The sequence below is a fragment of the Vombatus ursinus genome, unplaced genomic scaffold (genome assembly GCF_900497805.2).
Source record: "Vombatus ursinus unplaced genomic scaffold, bare-nosed wombat genome assembly UNPS02014863.1, whole genome shotgun sequence".
Taxonomy (NCBI): Eukaryota; Metazoa; Chordata; class Mammalia; order Diprotodontia; family Vombatidae; genus Vombatus; species Vombatus ursinus.
The window spans coordinates 2,032,426-2,056,118 of NW_020954641.1; the positions used below are offsets into that span (position 1 = coordinate 2,032,426).

The 23,693-nt window shown below is 37.9% G+C and overlaps 2 pseudogenes; both read right to left on the reverse strand.

Annotated features, from left to right (window-relative positions):
• Nucleotides 1-8,974: 8,974 nt before the first annotated feature.
• LOC114027578 lies at nt 8,975-14,459 on the reverse strand (annotated as a pseudogene).
• A 457-nt stretch (nt 14,460-14,916) lies between these two features.
• Nucleotides 14,917-23,290, reverse strand: LOC114027580 (annotated as a pseudogene).
• Between the last annotated feature and the right edge of the window lie 403 nt (nt 23,291-23,693).

The window sequence follows — 23,693 nt, forward strand, 5'->3', positions numbered from 1 at the left end:
ACTCATCTTAAGTAAATAGAGGTGATAGAGCTGAGCCCGAAATTCTTTTATCACTAACCAGTTAATTACCAGAATTTAAGTTTGATATGAGCTAAATTCTACACGCTCTAGCTAATTATGTATTTTACTGTCTTAAGGAAATAGAGGCAATGGAACCAAACTAGAAATTTTTCTTATGGCAAAGCAAACAACATATTTAATAGAACAGTAGTCAGAGAAGGGATGGTTTGTAGAGTCACAGGGGATATACACTTTTAAGAGTAATGAGTGAGGGGGCAGCTAGGTGACACAGTGGATAGAGCACTGGTCCTGGAGTCAGGAGAATCTGAATTCAAATCTGGCCTCAGACATTTACTAACTGTGTGACTGTAGGCAAATCACTTAACCCTGATTTCCTCAAAAAAAAAAAAAAAAGGAATGAGAGAGCTGATTTGATTGATAGCTAAGAGTGAAGTAAGGTACATCTAGAGCTAAATCTAGATGTAATAGGCTACCACCAAAAAGAACAGTGGAGATCCATGGCAAAGAGGCAAGTCTTCCAGGTCATGGTTTCTGGCCTACTGTTGAAGGGGCTAACAAGAAGATGACCCAGGAGTGAGGAGCATAATGCAGTCAAACATGCAAGCTAGATGGTTGGAGAATACCTTGTTTCCTTAGTTTGCCACTTATGCTGCCTCAAATTAATTTGCAGAAGAGATTTTTGGAAGCATAGAAAAGTACCCAACCCTAAGCTAGACAGTTATTTGTAACAAAAAAACTTTCAGCTCTATGCAAACCTAGGGGTAGAAAAAGAAATATCTGATTTTAGTCTGCAGACATTATCCTGGCTTTTGTTATCTGCCTGTGCTGGAAATGACTAAAGGATTGTCAGCATGTCTACCCTTAAAAGGGAGGAGTTCTAGCCACTATACTGTAGCACAATGGTCTCCAAGGGCCTCCAAACTTTGATTCCATTTTCCTACCACTAAAAAAAATTTGGAAAAAAAAATTTGGAATACATCTCCTACTAACAAATGTGTATTTACTTATTTAAAATATATAAGCAGCTAGAGTAGTACTAAAATTATGTACACAAGACTTACACAAAAATAAAAATTAAAAAGACTGTGATATAGATGAAATAATATTTGGTCCTGTCAAAGTGATATAAGGAAGACTACCAAAGCAGCAAAAATTAGGATCTTTAATCTAGGCAAGGGAATTGCAATTCAGGATGAGCATAGCACCTGAGTACTAGAGTACCTGGAGGAGCAGAGAGGGTAGGGTCTAAATAGTTTCAACGGGAGTGAGTCACATGGAAGCCACAGTCTCACAAAGCTGTTACATGAAGTTGTTTTGCATAACAACTAAAGTCCATAGAGAAAGCTGGGGAGGCATGACCAGATATAAGAGCAGCAAATTCCAGTTGCAGCAATGGGGAGTTTCCAGAGATATCACAAGACCAGCTCCAACTGCTTCAATCATGGGCTTAATGGGATGAGGATAAGGTAGCCCCTTCTGATGACTGAATTCAACAATCCTGGAGTCAGTGGTGGACCAATGGAGTTAAGTAGGCAAGTGACAAGGTCAAGTCTCCTTTTTTTTTTCAAAATCATTTTAGCCCCTATGAGAGGATGAACTGGTTTTGAGGGGAAAAGATAATGTAATCAGAACTCATTCATGCTTGCTTATCCTGTGCTACTCATTCTTGAAAAGTGTATGTGATGGAATTTGGGAGACGGTATTCCCTGGCCACTACCTTGGAGCTCAGAAACCGCTTCTCTGATTATGTGGGAGGCAGGATGTATAAGGACTATGCAGGTGGGAAGAGGTTAGAAATTATGGTGAGGCTATAAATTTGATGGCACAGTTGCTTTAGGTACATGAATTAGAAGTGGTTATAATGGCCTTGAGAGGTTAAACCCATTGCAGCAACTGAAGGTCAGTTATGGGAAAGGTGGAGTGAGGGAGAAATGAAGGGTATAGGCATGTTGGAGACAAGAACAATATTCACTATGGGGATAAAAAATGGATATAAAACATCTTCCCACACTCTAGTTGGTTGACTGCCTACCCCTTGGAGTCGAGCCACAGGCCTTCACCTTGGAAACCACTACCCTAGGAGACTGAAGTTGAGATAACCTGACTAGCCCTTCTGAGGCTAAAAGATAATAGTTGGAAGCAATACCCAGTAAAACCTTCATTGCCAGCAGCTACTAGAGCATTACTCACTTAAGACCAGGGACCCTCAGAGTAATACTCCAGCAGTGAAACTACATATATAACAGTCGACACAAGACCAGAGGAGGCTATGTAGCAAAATCAACAAGAACCAGTAGAACTCAGTGCAGCAACATGTCCAATACAGACAATGAACCCATTAAAGAGCAGGCCCAGTGAGGCCAGTGGAGCAATGCTACCGATAATAGCCTGGGCTTGGTGCAGGTCCAGTGAGAATAAGTCAATGACATCACCAGGAGTTGATAATGGTCTTGCAGCATTGGAGCGAGTTACTCTCCACACACATTCCGTGTATGTGGATCCTTCATGTGTGATCATCGTGCACGCTTACTGTCCCCACAGATACAGTGTTTACTTGTGGGATAGTGTACTCTAGGTTTATGGATGAAATAGTTTATGTTATTTCATTATATGCCTCTGCTTTGAACTTATGGTGCCTTTGGGCAGTGAGGTGACATAGTATAGAGCTTGGAGCCTGGATTCTGGAAAACTTAGGTTCAAATATTTGTACTCATACACTAGATGTGTGATCCTGGGCAAGTCACTTAACCTCTTTTTGCCTCAGGTTACTCAACTATAAAATGGGGATAACAACAGTACCTACCTCACAGGGTTGCTGTGGGGATCAAATGAGATATTTATGAAGTACAGTGCCTGAAACATAGTAGGCACTATATAAATACTTATTGCCTCTAAGGTAACTAGGTTGCACACTGGATAGAACATCAGACCTGGAATCAGGAAGACCTGAGTTCAAATCTGACCTCAGACAACCACTAGCTCTGTGACCCCATGCAAATCACTTAACTTCTATCTACCTCAGTTTCTTCATCTGTAAAATGAGGGAAATAGTAATAGCTACCCAGCTAGGTTTTCGTGAAGATCAAATGTGATAATAATTGTAAAGGGCTTAGCACAATGCTTGGAATACAGTAAGCACTATATAAATTTAGCTACTACTACAACAACTACTATTACTACTGTGTGGGACATGAACACCCTTACCAATAAATTCTGGAGACTCAGATGTAGCAAAACAAAAGATTTCTTTATTAGCTTTCTCGAGAAAGGGCACCCTCCATCCGCCTAAAATGGCTCTGGTGGAAGAGTGCAAGGATGAGCTCAGCAAAGAAAGATTATATAGATCCCTAACCACAACTCCCCTTTCCTAACCCCTTTCATCTCACCTCATTGGTGCAAGCCTTGAGGGCACAATCTATTCCCGGCAATCTATCCCAGCAACAGAGAACAAAGACAGTTTCACAAACTTGCCTGGAGACAAGGAAAAGTGGGAAGTTTTTGCAAGAGTAAGAAGTTTTAGAAGGGGTGGGGGTGTTATTCCTCCCTGCTACAGCCTAAAAATAAGTTTGGGAAGGGGAGGGGTCTGGTAAAGTACAGGATGTGTTGAAAAGTATGTTTCTTTACAAGGTCAAACGATTAACTCTTTGAGGAGGCTTCACTCCTGAGAGATTCTCAGAGATCATCTCTCACACTACAATCATAATAATAACAATAATAGTAATTATTATTATTAATCTAGCTATGGAGAAAAAGACCATTGGGCAATTGATTGTGTATTTTAACTTTTAGTAGAAATTAGACCCACAGTGAACCTTGAATCTGGGATAGCCCCATGTGTGCATAAAAGATGGTCCAGGTACTACATCTATTTATAAAGGCACTTTCTATCTTTTCTCTAAGTTATGTTTCCTTCCAGCACTGACAGTCTCTGTTTTATGTGCTAAGGTACTTTTATATTAGGAATTCTCAAACACAAGTTTAGGATAATAGGGACAGAGTCTTAGAACAACAGATGCACTAAAAAATGCATCCTAGGTTGCACCTAAATAGCTTTACTAACACAGACTCAAGCCTTATCAGAAAACTGACCTTCTGGGACAGTACAAAATGGCTTCCATGGCACAGAAGACAACCAGGAAAGGGAAACACAGTACAGTGTTCTTCCAATTATCTCTCGGCCTGTTAGTGCACTGGGGAAAAGACACAAAAATGGCAGTGGGTGCCATTTACCCTTCTCATGATACTTTACCCTTCTTTGGTAGTACAGTGGAAATAGTACTGGACTTGGAAGAAATCAATCTGAATCCCAGCTGTACCATTTACTACTTGTGCTACCTTAGTCAAATACATTAACATCAGTCTCTTCAACTATAAAATAAGAAAGAACCTGAGATCTCTAAGTTCTCTTCTAAACTCTAAATCTATAATCCTAAAATTCTCCCTCAGCAAGCAGTCCAATCTGCTTAGAGGCAATGAGGTTCTGGTCAGACTGAAACTGTCCCCAAATGCTTATGTAATGCTGCCTCTGAACATCACCATATTAGCAGGGCAGTTGCCCAACCTGTAGTCTACTGGGTTTCAACTACTGCACTAACAATCTATCTTCTAATATTCCCTTCCTCTCTGATGTTCTATTGCATGATCTTCTGCTATTGTGGAAGGGTTTGAGGGCTAAAGGGTTGACTTTATGTTGCAGTTTTGCCACTTAACCATGTAATGTGGATATATGGATGCTTTCATCTAATATGCAAATAGCTTGCCCACATGTGCTATGGATAGAAAAATATCTAATCTGAGATTTGGTCTACCTCATCTCCAAAAGAGATTATAATTTCCTCCTTTGTAGATAGTAGGAATAAGGCACCAAGAGCAGCCTAGTGAGGTTGGGTGGGAGGGGCAGGTAGGTCTGGAGCCACCATGTCTGAACAACCTTTTCTGCACTCTTTTATCGCTAAGAGGAGTATTGGGCAATAATTAAATCTATCACACATTATAGATCTATAGTCTAGGGTTACAATAAGGGAGTTTAGCATAAATACTACTTTCTCTCATTGCTCTAATAGTTAACTTAGTTCCTTTACACCAAACAATAAAAGATTATCACAAATAGCATACCTTTTCTCAAAATAAGTAGTAAACAGAAATTGAAGGTATTATATAGATTAAAGTAAATAAATGAATACACAAGAGTACATGAATTCTTCAGGGGAAAAAACGATCTCACTGTGAGTTGGTAGGAGTATGCTTTTAGCATTCTCTAAGGATGCAGGTATTAGAAGTCAGAAGACATTTTGGGAACCAGCTAGTCCACTTGTCTGTTGCTCCAGACACCCTGACATCGTGTCAGCTCTTCAAAAGTCTGCACTCGCCTGTAGCTGTCAGACTCCCTCACTGCCTCTCTCAGTAGTCTTATGTGCAGGTACACATTATTATGGGATCTGACGCCTCTCAGCCAATCGGGAGTCATGTCTCACTTCACATATGAAGCTTCATAGCGATTGTCTCTAAGGAAAAATCACTCTAAGCTTGAGTGGGAGTAGGGTTCCCTCAACATTAGAGAAGAATATTAGCGGAGGATTCTAATTATGTATACTTTTTTTTAATGGACCTGTGATTTCATCAGTGTAGGGAGCTCTCAATGAAGAAGTTCCTGTACCAATGAAGATTGGTACCTTCTCTGCTACTTAAGAGTTTTCAAAAGTTGCCTGAGTCACTGAGAGATTAAGTGACTTGCTCAGAGTTGTACAGCAAGTATATGTCCGAGGTAGCACCTGAACCATGGCCTTCTGGCCTCTGACACCAGTTTCCTGTCCACTACTCCATAATGCTTGTTAATTGTATTTAAATCTACGAAGAGATAAACAATAGTGTACATTTGTATAGGGCTTTAGACTCTATAAAGTGCTTCCTATTATCAAAGATGGAGTTAGAAGATAAATGACCATTGATGTAATTGCTCAAAGCACCTTGTAGATGAACATCTGACACCATTTAGAATAGAGAAGTTTTAACTTTGTGCATGTGGATTTACTGCTCCTAATATCTATTTCAATTTCCCTTAGTGCATCCCAAGGCAGAGTTCAACTGAAAAATATTGGGAAATGCCAACGGTAATGAAATATTCGTACTTCAATTCCCCACTATTCAACTGCTTTAAAAGAAGGAATCATCTTTGTCAACTTTACCTAAGAATTCATTTCATCATTCCATTTTAACATTCTTGCTCAATAAACTATTTTTTCATGGGAATCCTTACTTTTTATTCAGAAATTGACACCTTCAGGTGGTTATAAAGTAATTAATGGACAGAACATGATGCTTGTACAATATATAAAGTACATAACGCAGGTGTTACTGTATGTCAAGGGAGAGTAATTGGAAATTCTTTACCACTTTGTCATAAAATTCACACAAGATTATGGATTTAGAGCAAGAGACTTAGAATGCATCAAGTTAAACCCCCTTATTTTATAGCTGGTTAGAAAGGAAGGCTCATTAACTTACCTAAGGTCACATGGTAGTAAGTTATCAGAGAAAGTCAGTCCCTCTGGCTCAAAATTTAGTTCAGTCTAGTTAACATAAACTTAACAAGTATTGCCTGCGTGTTCATTCTAAGGCTCAGAATGGTTCTAAATAAAAAAGAACAGATAAGAAATGTAAACTGTCAAGCTCCTAGCTCCTAAGGGGCAGACCTTGAAGATTCAGAAGACACCATCAAAGACTCAGTTTTCTTAGTTGTTCTGAGTCACAAACTCCTTACAAATAAATTCTCCCAATAGTTTGGCATGAGTGTGTGTGTGTGTGTGTGTGTGTGTGTGTGTGTGTGTGTATTAGTTTAAAATTAGAAAATTGTTTCAGGTAGAAAGGAAAAAAATGAAAAGCAGGGGTAAAAGGTAGAGAGGGGAGAAGGTGATAGAGAGTTCAACACTAAGTTCCCATCTTAGACAAATAGGGTAGAGAAATTAAGTTTTAGATATATTTAAAAATTTAATAGCATAAAAAATAAGAATTATATTTAGTTTTATTTGGTTTAGTAATAGTTACTTCTCTGAGCTTCAGTTTCCTCATTTGTAAAATGAAAATAATAATACTTATACTGGCTATCTCAAAGGTTATGTGAGAAAAGTATTCTGTAAACATTATATAAAGAAGCTATTATTATTACTTTTTTTTTTAAGTGAGGCAATTGGGGTTAAGTGACTTGCCCAAGGTCACACAGCTACTACGTGTCAAGTGTTTGATCTGAGGTCGGATTTGAACTCAGGTCCTCCTGACTTTAGGACCAGTGCTCTATCCACTGCGCCACCTAGCTGCCGCACCCTATAATTATTATTATTATTAAAGAAACAATAACATTAAAGTTTGCATTTCCCTCTGGTAAAATTAGAATAATCTAACATAGAACTGTAAGTAATAATTCAAATCTAACAACTTCAATATTACATGTAAATGGATTACATTTCCCCAGAAAAGAAATAAAAGGGTTATAAAATTTGTTTATAATTTTATAGTTATAAATTTTTAAAAATAGGATAAAATATGTTTTGTAGGAAACATCAAATGTGTAAAGATGAATATAGATTTAGATGAAAAGACTGTATAAAAATTTATCACACTACACAAGATGAAGGAAATCTAGAATTTCCTTGATGTTACCTAAACAAAGATTAACCTAAATAATAATACATTAAGAGAGATAAACAAAAATGTTATATTATGTTTGAAGACTTGATAGATAATAAAATAACATCCATTTCAAAACATATGCACCTCAAATAGTAAGTTAGTACTTTAAGGATGGGGCAGCTGGGTGGCACAGTGGATAGAGTGCTGGACCTGGAGTTCAAATCTGACCTTAGACACTTATTATCTGTGTGACCCTGGGAAAGTCACTTAACCCTATTTACCTCAGTTTCCTCATTTGTAAAATGAGTTGGAGAAGGAAATGGCAAACCATTCCAGTCTCTTTGCCAAGAAAACCCCAAATGGGGTCACAGAGTCAGACATGACTGAAATGACAAAACAACACTTTAAGTATGTATAATTTCATCACTGTGAGTACTTCCTCAATGGAAATTCAATTTAATTCAATAAACATTTATTAAGCACCTACTAATATAAAGTACTGTGCTAGGCATTGGGCATACAAAAACAAAAATAAAAGAGCCTTTTCCCTCAAGGAGCTTATAGTCTCCTAGGGGATACAACATGTACACAAGTAAATAAATACAAAGTATCTACAAAGCAATTTTAAGAGAGAATATGCTAACAGCAGAGGGTAGAAGTGAACTCTGGAAAGGCCTCATGTAAGGGTTGCCACCTGCACCATACTTTGAAGGAAGCTAGAGGTTTTAAGTAGCAGGAGTCAGCTAGACAGTGGAAGTCTGAGATTTATTTTATCGCACAGGCACTAGAGAGCCATTGTGGATTTTTGAATAGTGGGGTGACACAGTCAAATCTCTTTCTCTAATATGAATTTGGCATCTTCGGCAGAGAATGAATCAGAAAAGGGAATACCTTCTCAGAGGTAATTTAAATCAATCTCTGTTGAGTAACACCAATCGAGCCCAACTGGTCTTCTTGCAGTTCCCCACAGACAACATTCCACCTCCCATTCTTACGCCTTTCCACTATACCTGGAATGGTCTTCTTCCATATCTCCACTTCTTAGGATCCCTACCTTCCTTCAAAGCTCAGATAAAGTTCCTTCTCTTACATGAGGCCTTTCCTGATCCTTCTAGCTTCTAGGGCCTTCTTTTGAAATGATTTTGTATCTACTTTGTACTTTTTTTTCACCTCTTTTAAGTTTATTATAGGAATCAACTCATTAATTAAAAGGGAGGTGTCAAATTGTTACATTATACAATTTTTTTAAACTTGTTACATGGAAAAGGGGGAAATTTTCCACTTATTACAGGAAATCTTGACTTAAGCTTCAGTGAGCCACAGGTACTTAAAACCCATTAATTTTCAGCTGATCATCTATAGACAGGTCAATCTTGAAAAGAAACTGGCATGTGTTTTTCACTCTCTAGCTGGAAAGCTCCATATTCTGGATGCTCAATCATAGTACCATTGCAAACAATTTTTTTCTTAAATGCCTTCACAATTTTTTTTAAACCGTAATCATTGATTCCTTAGAGAGTAAGAGAGAGTCTTCCTCCTCGCTGTCTGTTGAATTTTTATATTGATATAATCCTCTGTCCTAGCAGAAAGTAGGTCATCACCCTTAATTTGAATCAGCAAAGAGGTCAAACAAGTGCAGGCTCTGGATAATAAGTTTCTATTACAATTCCTTTTAACAAGTAGGGCTTGTTGAGAGGATAGAACCCTGGGAAGTGAGAGTGGTCAAGGGGAAGACTTCTGAGCAGCTAAGTTATTTCTCCAAATGGAGGATTTTTCACCTAAACAAACTTCCCAGACTAGACACCTTCATAGATGTAGAATTCAGAGAGGAAAATCTCAAAGTAGCTTCCACTCAGTATTGTATATGTTTAAGATACTGAATGTTCTCTCTTTGTAAGTGGGCCATTCTGCAGACTTAAAATGATTTTATGTAATGTGAATTTCCTGTGGAAGTAGGGGAGGGAGGGAGGCAGGAATGGGTAGGCCAGAGACAGACACGTAGCACCCCAGCTAACTGTTGTTGTTCATCCTTCCTTCTCAAAGAAGACCAATGACATCAGGAGGGTGATGTCTTGACTTGCAAGTGAATTGATTTAATTGAGGCAGAGCTGTGCAAAGTCATCAGCCTTACTCTTTCCTCCAGAGTCACTGGAGTCCAGTGGCAAGACACTGGTCAGGATGACTGGTGATGGCCTACGATACAATGGGAGATCTTGGCCTTTTGAAGCTAGAGTCTTTCCCAGGTCTCAGTTTGTCTGAGTCAACACCCATTCAGTAATTAAAGGCTAGGTAAGAACTGAGGCAAAAGATGGCCCAGTATGCCTTCACAAAAGAATCAATCTGGGAGTGGAAGCATTTATATTTACAGCCACAGAGCAGACCTTCACACCATTCCCACCACTAGGCCACCTTTGCTTGATCCAAACTACTCTCACATTGGCAGATCTAAGTTTTTTATAAAGGAACACCAGGATACAGCTACATTCTCTCAGGCCCCCATGTTGAAGGGGAATAGACTCTATTCATTCTTCTAACTCCTATCACTGAGGCCCTTCCATTTACTTAAATCAGCCATTTATAATCATGACACTTAGATCTTAAACATAACCATTGACTTAGAAATGAGACAAAAAAGAAGCAAAGTGAAAAAACATTTGTAGAAACAAATCTAATGACACAAGACCAATAGATCAGTCAGACAATAAATAAACATTTACTAAGCACCTAAAAAAAGAGAAAGAAATGGGGCAAAAGAAGTAATAATATCACATGCACTGACATTAAAGCAAATTCAGGCATAATAAATACATTACAATTTACACATAAACCAGAGGCACACTCTCCTGCCAATGTACTATCTGTAGAGGAGAGTGGGCACATATTTAGTAGCCACTGAGACCTGACAGAGAAGCTTATAAGGCAGCAAAACCCATGTACTTAATATAACTCATAACTTTGGATTGCAGGCTTTGATGTCATTGGTTCATTCAGGAGCACATGAACCATAAGAAGCCATTTCTGTGCTGTTTGTCTGCTGGTACTGCTTTCTAGTGGCCAAATAACTGTTTTCTTTTATTTTTAACTAATGTAGCATTTACAAACTCTTTCAACCTTCATCACCCTTAAAAGGGCATTAGAAAAGTATTCATTATTAAATTGTCCATAGTTCCGTTCAAATCAGAGGAATATAAAGCTGGCTATTTTTCCGGCTAGTACATTGCAGCCCAACTAGGACACCAATCAGTATATCATTTGAACAGCATTGAGCTTATTAGCAAAACAGTTCAAGCTGACTCTGAGCAAAGCAAACTAACTTAGAGAACACTTCAATCACCAGAATTCTGCACCATTCAATTAGATTTTTAACATCTATTCCTATACAACAAAATAGTCACAGAGTTTGTCTTCCCCCCTTTTGCTCGTCCCTTGCATACTAGAGGGATGCAATATAGAGCAATAGGTGCTTCTGAGAGTCTTAAACTGCTGTAACCATTTGGAAGTTCTGAAGGGCAAGAGTTGGAAGTCCAGTCTATTTAGCTAATTAGGAACAAGCAACAGAAGCCTTATTGTCAGTTGACTGTTCTGCTGCTGGTTTCTTCAAATATCCCTTACAAACCTGCTTTTCTTTTGCTGCTAAATGTTTCCTCTTCTGCCAGGTTCTTTAATATCTGCCCCACAACTCCTCAGCCTGTAGTAAAGGCTGTCCCCCATATATGGCATAGGGTGTCATGTATGGCTTGCAGATAGGCCAGAATAGATTCATCTCTAGTAACTCCTTCCCCCACCATTCTCCAAGGGAGACTAATTCCCACCAAGAGGGAAAGCATGGCACTGGGGCCAGAACCCTGGCCATTCTAGTCTCCTTGGAGAGAAGGGTTACAGGGCTAGTATTTATATACATACATATATATACATATATATATACACACACACACACACACACACACACACACATACACACATATACATATATACATATATGTATGTGCATATATATACACAAACATATTTGCATATATAGTATATATATAGCATACATATATGTTTACATAGTATATGTATATTGTGAATATATTACATATACATATTCTACATATTATATATGTATATATTATATATGTATGTGTGTATATGCATGTGTGTATACATATACACACATACCTGATTCCTTAAGTATTGTTAATCTAGGAGATGTAATTTTAAGGTTCAAGCCAAACCCTTGCTTTTTGATGGGGAAAGGAGAACCCAAACTTTATTTCCAGGACTTGACTTCTTTTCCACCAAATATCAATTTCACAATGAATACACAGAACAAATTGCAAAGAAACCCATATATTCAAGTCAATAGCAAAAAAGAAATCAGAGAAAATATTCATAAGAAAATATACACCAGGCAAAACAGAGTGCAGGAGTTCTGCCATTGGGAGTGAGGTACTTCAGCTCAACCATGAGAGAGGGAAATTCTTCAAAGTCTCTAATGTAGCAAGCTGGGCATAAGGATATGATGGAGATTGGCAACTCCTCTCATATTGGTTTCTTTCCAAAGGCTTTTTTTCTCCCTTTAGCAAACTGAAATAGGATTGGCATCATCCATCTTCTTTTTCAAAGTTGGAAGCTGAAGAACCTAAAGAGACTCAAATCTATCCTTTCTCTTTCTTTTACCAACTCTACTCTGCCCCCCTCAAGCAGGCTAGAGGCCTTGATCTCAGCCAACGAGGAGTAAGTCCTACACAGTTGGTCCTTTGGGGCTCATTTAAGTGTGTATCTCTAATATCTGAGTCTCTCCCCATCTTTTTCAGGATGCCTTTAAGCAGTAACCCTTCCTTCCAACCCCTCCCTTCCGCGATTTCCTTGTGCTGACACTGTTTATCTTGTACATAGTTATTTGAGTATCTCTCTCATTACAGTGTGAGCTCCTTGAGGATAAGGTCTGTGTTTTTGCCTTTCTTTATATCCCCAGTATTTAAAAATACAGCACTTGGTACATTATTATTGTTGCAGTTCAGTTGTTTGAGCTGTGTCCAACTTTTTGTTACCCAATTTGGAGTTTTCTTGGCAAAGATACTGGAACACTTTGCCATTTTCTTCTCCAGCTTTTTCTTTTTTTTAACAGATGAGGAACTGTGCCAAACGGGGTAGGTGACTTGCCCAGGGTCATACAACTAGAAAGTGTCTGAGGTCAGATTTGAACTCAGGAAGATGAGTCTTCATGACTTCATGCCTGGCACTCTATCCACTTAGCTGCCTTATCCACTTAGTCACCTAGCTGCCGCTTGGCACATAGTGCTTAATACTTGCAAAGTGACTGTCCCCTGTTACTCATAGACTTATCTTTCATTTATTTGTTAACAACTCACCAAATCTAGCTTATGAAATCAACAGTCTTTATTTAATCATCCCTCAGTCTCCAGGCAGTTAAACAATTTTTACAATTTTTTCAGTTTTACACTGTTTTAAAATAGTTATACGAAATGAGCTGAGGCCTCCATCATATTTAGTGTCCATAAAACTATGCTTTGTCATACTCCCATATTATCAGATTTAATAAATAAAAGCCCTTTCTCTGCTCTCTTTAAATCATCACTGTTCACGTATAAGAGAGACATCACCCTATATCCTTTAAAAGGTAATTTAAATTTTTGTATTTATTTATGTCACAGTTCATTTTCTATTCCAAAATATTTTTCCCACCTGAGAATTCTTTTATTATTTACTTTTTTTTTAGTAATTTTATTAAACTAAGGCTATTTTCCTAGGCCTTCTAAGGCATCAAAGGCATCAAAGTGTTCATCTAGGAAAGTAGCAGTACATTCTTTACTAGGAGATTTAACTCTTTAGATAAAAAAAAATCCTTTTAATGGTTCACTTGATAGTAAATGGATCCATACAAAAGGATGGTACCTGAAAGGAACCATGCCTTACGTTTATTTGGATGCATGTTGTTTTCTCAGGTAGAAGCTAGACTCTTGGAGGGCAGGGCATTTTTGTCTTTTTATATAATGCCTATTATTCATAGTAGGTGCTTAATAAATGCTTGTTGATTTTTATTTTTAATTATTATGGTGTCTCCTATAAGGATTGCTGGAAGATGAAATTTGAATTCTCCCTTCTATCATATTACAATGTTATTACATTGTATATCTTATATGCTTTGTTCCCCCCATCCTTTTTAATTTTCTTCTATGCCTCAAGCTTAGAAATGTCAATTCATGTTGGGGGCAAAATGTTGGAAGCAATATTATGTGAGAGTCACTCTTTTCAAGTCATAAGGCTTGGATCTAGGATTTGCCCTCACTATGGACACTTAGTACTCGTAAGGTCAAGTTATCTAACAAACGATTCTTTCTCCTTACCACCATCCTGGGTGCTGATAATCCTTGAAATTCACATATCCCCTCTCCTGGGGTGGAATGCAGTCTCGTGAAGTTAAACCCTTTCTAGAAGAAGGTTGTCTCTTAATGCACAAATCTATTCTTCACCCCCATTATAAGGCTGCTGTCTCTTACCACAGACATATGCATACCCACCTCCATGGTAATATGCTCTAGTGGAATGGAAATCTTTCCTTTTCTATTCAGGGAAAAGACCTAGCTCTACTTCCCCCAATTTAGTCCCTTGCTTTCACTGCTTTTATCCTACAGCTGCCCCACAAAGGGGGAATGGGGGTCAACTGGACCTTTTGGATGACCCTCTTCTTTTGGCCCCCCCTCTCTTTCTACCACCTCCCCAGCTCCTATCCCCACCCTATTCTCCCCCAGACACTCCTGCTGCTTCTCATTCTCTGCTGGCCCCCCTCGTTTCCCATGCCCCATCCTTGGCCATCTCCTCCTTTTTCCTTTGGTTTTCCTTCCCTTCTCCTTTACCCCTGCCCCATTTCCTGCCTCATTCATCTTCAACATCTCCTACATTGCACCTCCTCCCCTGACCCCCCCCTCCAAGGCAGTCTCTATGGTATCTCCTCTTCTGATCCCACCCCCTCCTCAGGTGCTAGCTGATCTTTCCCCTTGCCAGCCAAATCCCCTGGCTTTGCAGTCCAATCCAGTTCAGCCAGCACTTCCTAGCTCCTTGCTCACAAGAAGTGGGTTTTCATATCTCCCTCCCACATCCCTGTTCCCATAGCACTTTCAGGGCTTTTTCCTCTAAGGGAAGTAGCTGCCTTGCCCAGCAGGACATTTAGAGTGTATGTTTCATTCTCTATATCAGAATTCACTCAGGTTAAAGAGAAACTGGGGTGATATTCTGAAGATTCCACTAAGTTTACTGAGGGCTTTAGGGATGCACCCTTACAATTCGAGCTTTCTTGGCGTGACTTGCATATCCTCTTCTCCACCTGAGAGAGAAGAGGAGAATCTGGGAACAAACCCAAAAATATGGGGATTGTTTGGCTAGCAATGACCCCACAAAATACCCCCCCAGGAACAGCTGATGTTCGCACTAGTGGCCTGGGATGGGATTATCAAAAGAGTGAGGACAGGGGAAAGAGAGATTATATGGTAATTTGCCTGTTAGAAGGCCTAAGAATGGCATTTTGAAAGCAAATAAATTTTTCAAAAAATTAAGGAAATTACTCAGGGAGAAAATCTTGCCCTTTTCCAAGACCAGCTTTGGTCAAGAATAGCTAATCAAATAGCTAATCAAATAGCTAATCAAAAAGACATCACTGCTGATTTTTTTAAACCAATATATTCATCAATTATGTTCAAAAAAACAAAAACAAAACATCTGCAAGGGATATTTTCTCAGTTTTGACTTGTGGTAGGGTCTTTCCCATCTTCACGCAATGCTGGAGCTGTATTCTGTCAAGTGTCTGTCATGCTAAAGAATGGAAATACAGCTTCACATGATTTGTAACCCCTGGATTGAAGGCTCTAAAGTCTTGAAATCCCAAATTGTCATTGCTCCATCAATTCCAGTGGCACAAAATTTGCAGCAGTCTTCCTTGTCCACTTCATAAATAGATACTTGGGTGATGTTGTTTTGGTGTAGCGTGTCTAGAGCAGTGTTGTGATCCTCAGTGGTGGATCTCTTGTCCATGTTGTGGAAGCAACATACACACACACACACACATACCACCACCAACAACAACAACAACAATAACAATGCAACCAAGATTAAAAGAAAAACAGAAAGCTGGAAAACAAATTTTACAGCCAGTATTTCTGATAAAGGCCTCATTTCTCAAACATATAGAGAACTGAGTCAAATTTATAAGACTACAAGTCATTCCTCAATTGATAAATGATCAAAGGATATGAACAGGCAATTTTGAGATGAAGAAATTAAAGTTATGTATAGTCACATGAAAAAATGCTCTAAATTACTCTTGATCAGAAAAATGCAAATTAAAACAACTCTGAGGTACCATATCATACCTACTAATATGACAGAAAACAAAAATGATAAATGTTGGAGAAAATGTGGGAAAATTGGGACACTAATGCATTGTTGGTGGAGTTGTGAACTGATCCAACTATTCTGGGGAATGATTTGGAACTATGCCCAAAGGGCAATCAAATTGTGCATACCCTTTGATCCAGCAATACAACTACTAGGTCTGTATTCCAAAGAAATCATTAAAAAAAAAACCAGAAAAGGACCTACATGTACAAAAATATTTATAGCAGCTCTTTCTGTGGTAGCAAAGAATTGGAAATTGAGGGGATATCCATCAACTGGGGAATGGCTTAATGAGTTGTGGTATATGAATGTAATGGAATACTCTTGTGCTATAAGAAATGATGAGCAAACAGACTTCAGAAACCTGAAAAGATTTATATGAATTGATGCTGAATGAAGTAAGCAGAACCAGGAGAACATTATACACAATAACAGCAACATTGTGCAATGATCAACTATGATAGACATAGTTCTCAGCAATACAATAATCCAAGACAATTCCAAAAGACTCAAGATGAAAAATGCTATCCGCATCCAGAGAAAGAACTGATAGAGTCTGAATGCAGATCAAAGCATATTATTTTCACTTTCTTTGTTTTTTTCCATGTTTTTTTCTTTTTGTTCTGTTTCTTCTTTCACAACATGGCTAATGTGGAAATATGTTTAACATGATTGTACATGTGTAACCCATATCAGATTGCTTGCCGTCTTGGGGAGAAAAATTTGGAATTCAAAATCTTATAAAAATGAATGTTGAAAACTTTCTTTACATGTAATAGGAAAAATAAAATACCATTTAAATAAATAAATAAAAGTTCTGGGTAATTTAGTTGCATTATTTTCATTTACATTCATGTTTTTTCTTGTGTCACATTTTTCTGGATAACCTGTTGTGTTATTTGTCTGTGTTTCATGTCTTCATGGTCAAGTCACTTTGGCTTGTAAAGACTGAATATATTCTTTAGCAGTTGTTGCCTTTTGATTGTCTAATGTCAAAACATATTCTGATGAAACCATTTTTTGTGTTATAAATCTTTTATTGTCTCCTTCAGAACTTCTACATCTTCGCAGAGATTCTCCATTGTGTGCTCTGTTTTCTCCCATGCTTTTTGTGAATTTTAAAAAAAATTCTTCAATGAGAGTTCTGAATCTTGACCTAATTCTATTTCTAATACTTTCTTTTAACATTTTGGTTTCTCCAAAGAGACTGACTCAAAACAACACATCACTAGATGAATCTTAATGTTGAAAAACTGGATCTTTCATACAATCACACATTTAGAGCTATGAGGGAACTTAAAGGCCATCTAGTCCAACCCCCTGTTTTTATAGATGAGGAAACTAGGGTTCTGAGAAGTTAGGTGACTTACCTAAGCCCTGCCCCACTCCCAAATGGTAAGTGAAAGAAGCAGTATTTGAACCTAGATCCTGTAACTCTAAATTCAGGCTTTTCTTCTGCCACAGTGTTCTTTGTTTCAGGGAGAATATTGGTTTAATTAAAAGAATGAAAAATGTATATGGAAAAACAAATAGGCAAGAATATTAATGAGATCTCAGAAAAAAATGAAGGGAAATTTGTGCAAGATTTCAAAATAAACTCTAAAGTGAAGAGTTTTAAATTTAGATAGTAGTATATAAAAAGTAGAAAACACAGAAGAGTAGAGATCTAAAAATAGAACCAAGTGTTCTCAGTTCAAAAGTTTAGTATTCTGTCAGATCTATGAATAAAGGAAGAATTTAGGATATAGAGAGCATCATAAAATGTAAAATGATCGTTTTGATTATATAAAATTTAAAAGGTTTTACACAAATAAAACCAATGTAACCAAAAATTAGAAGGAAAACAGAAAACTTGTGGAAAAATTTACAGCAAATTTCTCTGATAAAGACCTCATTTCTCAAATATGTAGAGAACTGAGTCAAATTTATAAGGCTACAAGTCATTCCACAATTGATAAATGTTCAAAAGATATGAGCGGGCACTTTTCAGACAAAGAAATCAAAGCTATCTATTGACTATAGAAAAATGAAATATATGAAAAAATGTTCCAAGTCACTATTGATTAGAGAAATGCAAATTAAAACAACTCTAAGATACTACCTCACACCTATCAGATTGGCTAACATGACAGAAAAGGAAAATGATCGATGTTGGAGGGGATGTGGGAAAACTGGACACTAATGTATTGTTGGTGAAGTTATAAACTGGTCCAGTCATTCTGGAGAACTATAAAATGGTGCATATCCTTTGACCCAGCAATACCACTACTAGGTCTGTATCTCAAAGAGATTAAAAGAGGGGGGAGGGGAAGAACCTATTTATACAAAAATATTTATAGGAGCTCTTTTGGTGGTGGCTAAGAATTGGAAATTGAGGGAATGCCCATCAATTGGTGAATGACTGAATGAGTTGTGGTATATGAGTTTATCAGAATATTATTATGCTATAAGAAATGATGAGCAGGATGATTTCAGAAAAACTTGGACTTACATGAACTGATACAGAGTGAAGTGAACAGAACAGAAGAACATTGTACACAATAGCAGCAATACTGTACCATGAACAACTGTGAATGACTTCGACATTCTCATCAATACAATGATTCAAGATAATCCCAAAGGACTCATGATGAAAAATGCTATCTGGAAAGACTGATGGTATATGAATACAGACCAAAGCATACTATTTTTCTCTTTCTTTCTTTCTTCCTTCCTTCCTCCCTTTCTTTCTCTTTCTTTTTTGAGTTTTCTTCCATAAAATGACTAATGTGGAAATGTTTTACATGATTGCACATGTATAACCTATATCAGATTGCTTACTGTCTCAGGAGATGAGGGGAGGGAGGAAGGGATAAAATTTGGAACTCATATCTTAGAAGAAAATGAATGTTATAAATTGTTTTTACATGTAATTAGGAGAAAATAAAATGTTATCTTAAAAAACCCAATTCACTAAAACACAACAAGGAAGGGTAGTGACAACTTTTTTCATCAGTCAGCTTTTCAATTTATATCCAATTCCCTTTCTGCTGCTTTTTAAAGATAATAAATGTTTCACAATTGCCGTTTAAAAATTAGTTAAACCTAATTTTATAAAACTTTGAGGCAAGCAGTCATTATTCAATAAAATGTGTTGGGAAAATTAGCTATCAACAGGGGAGAAATGAAAAGACACATCACACTACAAAAAACTACAAAATTCTAATATGATTAATGATCTAAATCTAAAAAAAAAACCCAAATTTGGAAGAAATTGTTATGCCCATTTGGAAGGATAAAAAAAATTATCAAAGAGTAACATATCAAAAGCAAAACCAATGAATTTCACTATATATAATATAGACTTTTATTTAACAACCTCCAAAATAACCAAAAAGAAACACTGGAGAAAAATATTTCCTGAAAATATGCCCAATAAATATTCAACATCCAGTATTTGTAAGCAATTAACACAAATGTATGAGATGGAAACCCAATCTTCAGTGGATAAACGGTCGAAGGATAGAAACAGAAATCTCTCAAAAAAGAAACAAATTATAACTAGTCAGTTCAAAATATATTTAGACTTTGCAATATCTTTAAATACTCAAACAGATCTGAAATCTCATTGACATGAGTATTCCGTCCAGCGATACAGATTACAGTTAGACCACGCCTGCATCTCCCATACTCTTTGTGTCCATTTCATAGGTTCACAGATCTAGAGCTGAAAGGGACATTAATGGAGCATCTGGTCCATCTTCTTAATTTTATGGAGGAACTTGAGGCCAACAGAGTGTAGGGGACTTCGCCAAGTCACAGAACTCACTGCAGTGATTCACCCAACATGGTTATGGCCCTTCTTGCTTTATTGTGATGTCATAAAGATATCAATGGAGTACATGGGCTGTACAATGCATATTCCTTACTCTTGCCCCACGACCAACTTTGATAATATCATTTATTCTGTATCTCCTTCATAATTGCTTGTAATACATTGCATTCTGCTTCTGCCCACCATGTACTTTCCCATTGCTCTTTAGGTTATTTTCAATTTAAATTCAGTAACTAGTGTACCACAATTCACATGTGTGTGTGTGTGTGTGTGTGTGTGTGTATGTAGCCCATAGTACGAAGTCACTCTAAGCTCTAAACTCACATGAACTAGATCCAGTCTTGAGTACTAGGCCTAAAAAGGCCACATTATCTTTGGTTTGTATACTTCACCTAGAATTTACTCTAGTTAATCTTTAAAAACATTTTTATATTGAATTTAATGAACACAGAGAGAACATTTCCTCATACAAGGTAGAATAGAAAAAGAGAATTATATAGGAAACTAAAAATCTCTATTATGTACTGATTGCTTTTTTAAAAAAATAGTATATAAATACTTGCTACTTTCAAAGCTTCTTTGCTTATTTGTGTTTCCCTCTGAAGTTCATTTTATTCCCTTTTGTACATCTTAAATATATATATATATATATATTATACAGACTTATATAGATGTCTTTTGTTTTGTGAATCACCAAGATTTGTCCCAATAGCCCCCCTCCCAAGAGCTATCCCATGTAACACAGAATTTTTTTTCAACATAATACAGACTTTTAATTACCCTAGAAAAAAGGTTACATTTCAAGAGTTGCATGGGATAGCCTCCCTTATTTTTTCTGTAGCCATCTTTCTAAATAACCTCTCTAAAATAACCTTGATAGGTACCCTGATACAAGCTGCTCAGCTTTACTTCCAACTGCAGGGCCAGGTTTTGATGGGCTGTGGGCTCAATGTGGTACATCACCACTGTCTGTGTTGGCTGGTTCTGAGAGGCCATAAGCTCCTCATTGATAATCATTTTGCTGATTATGGATCCAGCAGGATCCAGGGCAGATCCAGCTGGAACATATCAGACAATGTTTCCATGTTAATAAAGTCAAGGCACTGGTATACATGAAAAGATAGGTACACAATAACTCTTCTTAGATCTTTCTAATTAGCATGGTCTCAATTTTGTCGGCCCCAGGGAACAAATCCCAGACTTTTCCATTCATCTTCTCCTTGATAATAATGCTGTGGCAAGTCTTTCAGTTAACCCATATTCATGGCTTTAGAAGCTGCTGCTAAATGTTCCCCCATTGATTCAGGGGGAGCAAGGGTTGCTGCTCACCCACTTGCAGTTGGTGGTGGAAATGTTTGCTGATCATGTGCCTCTGAGCATCACTGTCATGGGCTGCCATGTAGAGGATCTTTAGAAGCATAGCAGATACCAAATAGAAAGTCGGAAGGCATGTGGTGTCAAAGTTCCATCTTCTGTTCCTGGTTTTGCTTCTGCAGGCTGCTGAGCAATAGACCCTGTCTCAGCAGTTCCCTAGAATGGCCACTGGATTGATTTGCCAGGACATTGTGTGCATCCTTGATGAGGCCCTGGCGAAAAGCACAGATGCCCAACTGTACCATGGAATAAAGGATCTGCACAAGAGGGTCTACATGTTGAAGGTTGTCCTGCATGTGGCTCATGAGCATGACGTCTTGAGCCTGGTACCAGGCTTGAGAGTGAAGGGCACGATGGTAGATGTGGCTGAGGATTTGTACATGTCCAAATTCTGTCTGTCCAATCCTTGGCTTATAAGTACTTGCACAGCTTTTCCATCAGAACAGCTGAATCCTACTCACCCTGCCCATTTTCAGCCTGATTTTGTTCTGACTTTGAGGACCCTTTTGGGGGAGCAAGGTGCTGCTGCTGGGCCTCATAGTTAAACTTAGAGTAGGTATGGAGCATCTGACAAAAGTAGCTACAGCAGATCTCCTCAGTTGTTCCTTTTTCCTGCAGATAGTGCTGAAGGCACTCAATGATGGCACAGGCATGGGTCTTATCTTGAGATACTCCACATAATCTTGGGAATGAGGATCTGTGTTCTGCATGATCTTGGTAAACTATTCATCCATCATTTCCACAAAAGTTAGGACACAATCACAAACATGAAGTGGCTGCTCACAGTTGGATAGGCTCTTTCTCTCTTCCAAGATGTTCTCTCTGACAAAGATGTTGAGGTTTGCAAATAAGATATTTATCAATTCATTGATGGAGTCTAAGCATTTCTGCCATATCTCTAGCTTCATGTATGTGGCCAGGTTGGGGTTGTAGTCATAGAGAAAAGCAATGATTTTGAATTTGATCTTAACAATCACTCCTCATCCTAGATTATTTTCTGCTGAAATCTGAACCAGCAGTTACAGCAGGTCAATTTGGGTTGCATGATCAGTTCTTTTCTTGCCATGAGCTTGCAGGATCTCATTCAGCTTCTTTACTACAATTTCATGGGTAAGCTCTATTCCCCTGGCAAACATCCTAGACTTTATGAGTGGTACCTGCCTTGAACCCTTTCTCATCACCACTCCCCTTCATTATCCTCCTCCTCTTCTCCATCTAGGAACTTAGATTTTTAAGTCATGCTTTTTCTTGGCTTTCTCCTTTCACTTCTTGTCTGCAGCCTTTTTGTCTATGGTGCTCTCTTTTTCAAGGAATTTGGAAGCTAACAACATATATTTCCCATTATTCTCTTCTGAATAAGAATCTGAGGAAGCAGAATCTGAACTCCAATCTTCATCATTGACTGAATCCTAGGAGTCCTCATCTTTATCCTCCATCTTCTTGAGGAACTTGTGACTTTCCCCTCAGACTTCTTCAGTCTGATGCCTTCAGACTATCTAAGACCATCCTCATCCTTACCTGAAGAGGAAGAGCATTCTGTGTCCTCATTTTTCCCAGTGTCCTCATCTGCATACTGCTCAGGGTTCTGCTTATAGTTGGTGATCTGAGTTTGATCCCGATTATATTTATGTATCTTCTGAAATATGGTGCTCAGAGACTTTATATTGTTCTTGGTCACTTATTCTTTCCCTCCCTGTCCTTCCATAGGTCACTGAGATAGTCCTCCAGATGAGTCAGGATGCGAATGTAGAATTGGGGAACACCCTCTTTGCCCACAAAGCTCTTGGCTTTTCCAAATACCTTTCCCAATAGCTCAAATTTCTCAAAACATTTAGTGACATGCCAAATCTTCATGGCATTACAGATGGTCTGGAAAAGGTTGGTCAGCTCCTCAAATCTTTTGTCCTTGGCACTTATTACAACCCACTTAGAGGCCTCCTTAGCTTTCCTCAGCAGTAATGGCTGCTTGCCATAGTTGTCCGCCTTGAGTGCCAGCTCCTCCCTAGATAGGGAGGACTTGGACTCACTGTCTGAGCCAGCAGCGAAAAATTGTGACATGGGGCAGGGTCCCAGAAAGCAGCAGGACATGGACATGGGTCAAATTGGATGGAAGAAGAAGATTCAACACATAATATTTTTAAAGAAAAAAAAAAGAAAAAAACAACAATAACTGATTAATGAATTGAAAAAGTCTGAAAATAATTTACAATGGACTATACTCATGGACTTCCCCCATCTGCAAAGGAGTGGAGTGGGTGAATATCACTCATATCTCTTTTTTGGAGCCATGATTGTTCTTTTTAACTTTTCAATATTCATTTTTTATTGTTCAGTGTTTTTTTTTTAATTTCCATTGAGGTAGTAGTTGTCTATATTGTTTTCTTGGATGTGGTTACTTCACTCTTCATCGTATCATGTATATCTTTCCATGCTCCTTTGGATTTATCATATTAATTATTTC